The 2,815-nt window shown below is 37.3% G+C and overlaps 1 pseudogene across 1 annotated transcript; it reads left to right on the top strand.

The window, feature by feature from the left end:
- Positions 1-1,595: 1,595 nt before the first annotated feature.
- Positions 1,596-2,026, top strand: LOC308494513 (small ribosomal subunit protein eS24-like; annotated as a pseudogene). The gene has a single exon. The product of its transcript is annotated as a small ribosomal subunit protein eS24-like (transcript).
- Positions 2,027-2,815: the final 789 nt, after the last annotated feature.

The following is a 2,815-nucleotide window of genomic DNA, read 5'->3' as shown; positions in this document are numbered from 1 at the left end:
GTTGTGGACTAAATTGTGTCCCCCTAAAATTCATATGTTGAAGCCCTAACCCCCAATGTCACTGTATTCGGAGAGAGGGCCTCTAAGGAGATAATTAAGGCTAAATGAGGTCATAAGGGCAGGGTTCTTATCCAATAGGACTGATGTCCTTATAAAAAGATAGACACCAGAGATGACTGACTCTCTCTCTCTCTCTCTCTCTCTCTCTCTCTCTCTCTCTCTCTCTCCTTCCTTCCTTCCCTCTCTCCCTCTGTCTCTCTACATGGCATGTGCACAGAAGAAAGTCCATCTGAGGACACAGCAAGTAGGTGGTATCTACAAGCCAAGTTTGAGAGACCTCACCAGACACCAACTATGCTGGCACCTTGATCTTGGACTTCTAGCCTCCAGGACTGTGAGAAAATAACTGTCTATTGTTTAAGCCACCCAGTCTGTGGTATTCTGTTATGGCTGCCCAAGCAGACTAATACAGAGGGGGAACTTCCTCAGTTTCATAAAGAGCATCTACAAAAAACCTACAGCTAACATCACACTTAGTGGTGAAAGAATGAATATGTTCCAAGATTAGGAAGAAATAAAACTGTCCCTATTTGCAGATGGCATGATTGTCTATGTAAAAAAAAAAAAAAAAAATCCCAAGGCAACTACAGAATGAGTAATGAGTGAGTTCAGCAATGTTGCAGGATACAATATCAACACACACAAAATCAATTCTATTTTTTATGATGAGGAAACTATAATTAAAAACACAATACCATTTACAATCACTCCAAAAAAACAAAGAAATACTTCTATAAATCTAACAGCACAAGTACGGTACTTTTATGCTGAAAGCTACATAATGCTGATTACAGAAATCAAAGATTGTCTAAATCAATGAAGAGACATACCATGTTTGGAGATTAAAAGACTCCACATAGTAAAGATGTCAGTGCTCCCCAAATTGATACACAGGTAAAATGCTATTCTTATCAAAAATCCCAGCAGGACTTTTTTTTAAAAAAAATATAGGCAATATTATCCTTAAATTTATATGGAAAAACAAAGGAACTAGAATTTTGAATTTTGAAAAAGGAAAAGGAAAATAAAGTAGGAGGAATTACTGTGTTCAATAGTAAGACCTTTTCTATAAGCGCAATAACCAGGACAGTGTGGTTTGGACAGAGGGACAGACACAGATGAATGAGAAAAGACAGGGAACTCAGAAATAGACCCACACAAATATAACCAACATATTTTTTACAAAGTTGCAGAAGCACTTCAACAGAGGAGGGATAGTCTTTTAAAAAAATTTGTGCTGGAGCAACTGGACATCCATAGGCAAAAAAAAAAAAAAAAAAAAGAAGAAGAAGAAGAAAGAAAGAAGAATGAATGAAAGCAAGAAAAAAGAAAGAAAAGAAATCTAGACTTAATCTCCACACCTTATATAAAAATGAACTCAAAGTGGACTTAAACGTAAAGCATATAACTATAAAACTTTCAGAAGAGAACATAGTAGGAAATCATTGGGACCCAGGGCTTAATGAACAGTTCTTAGCCTTGATACCCAATCCACAATCAATACAAGAAAAAAAGATTAATTCCTCGCCACCATCATGAACCACACAGTAACTATCTGGACCAGGAAGTTCATGACCAATAGACCACTTCAACAGAAACAGATGGTCATCAACTTCCTTCACCCTGGGAAGGCAACAGTACGTAAGACAGAAATTCAGAAAAAACTAGCCAAAATGCACAAGACCACACCAGATGTCATCTTCGTATTTGGATTAAGAACTCACTTCGGTGGTGGCAAGACAACTGGCTTTGGCATGATTATGATTCCTTGGATTATGCAAAGAAAAATGAACTCAGACGTAGACTCGCAAGACATGGCCTGTATGAGAAGAAAAAGACCTCAAGGAAACAGCGAAAGGAACGCAAGAACGGAACGAAGAAAGTTAGTGGGGCTGCAAAGGCCAATGTTGGTGCTGGCAAAGAGACAGGTGGAGATTGGACGACAGGAGTGAAGATTCGTCAGTGACTTTGTTTGTGGTGAGTGAGCAGATTTTTCATGGGAAGACTAATAGACCAAGAACTTGTAAAAAAAAGAAAAGAAAAAAGGATTAATTGAATTGCACCAAAACTAAATACTTCATTTGTGAAAGAACCTGTTAAGTGGATGAAAGACAAGTTACAAACTGGGAGAAAATATTCATAAACCACATATTTAACGAACGACTTGTGTCTTGGATATAAAAAAAAATCTATCAAATACAAACAGTAAAAAAAAAAAAAAGCCCACTCCCATTAGAAAATAGTCAAAAGACATGAAAAGATATTTCACAGAAGATGATCCATGGATGGTAAATAAGCACATGAAGAGATGCTCAGTATCATTATTCATCAGGGAATGCAAGTTCAAACCACCATAAGATATCATTATACACCTATCAGAAAGGCTAAAATAAAAAAAAAAGTGACAACATCAAATGCTGGAAAGGATGTGGAAAAACTGTACCACTCATACATTATTGGTGAGAATGCAAAACACTACAGCCCCTCTGGAAAACAGTTTGGCAGTTTCTTATAAAACTAAACATGTAACTACTACATAACACAGCAATTGGTCTTTGGGAGCATTTATCCAGATAAAAGGAAGCTTATTTCTCTCTCTCTCTCTCTCTCTCTCTCTCTCTCTCTCTCTCTCTCTCTCTCTCTCTCTCTCTCTCTGTTTCTCTCTCTCTCTCTCACCCAAATCTATACACGGATATTCATAGCAACTTTACTTGTAATGGCTCCAAACTGAAAACAACCCAGCTATCTTTCAGTG

This window comes from Rhinolophus hipposideros (assembly GCF_964194185.1).
Source record: "Rhinolophus hipposideros genome assembly, chromosome: X".
Classification (NCBI taxonomy): domain Eukaryota; kingdom Metazoa; phylum Chordata; class Mammalia; order Chiroptera; family Rhinolophidae; genus Rhinolophus; species Rhinolophus hipposideros.
The sequence above is the reverse complement of the archived record's forward strand: the minus strand, read 5'-3'. Positions and strand labels throughout refer to the sequence as shown.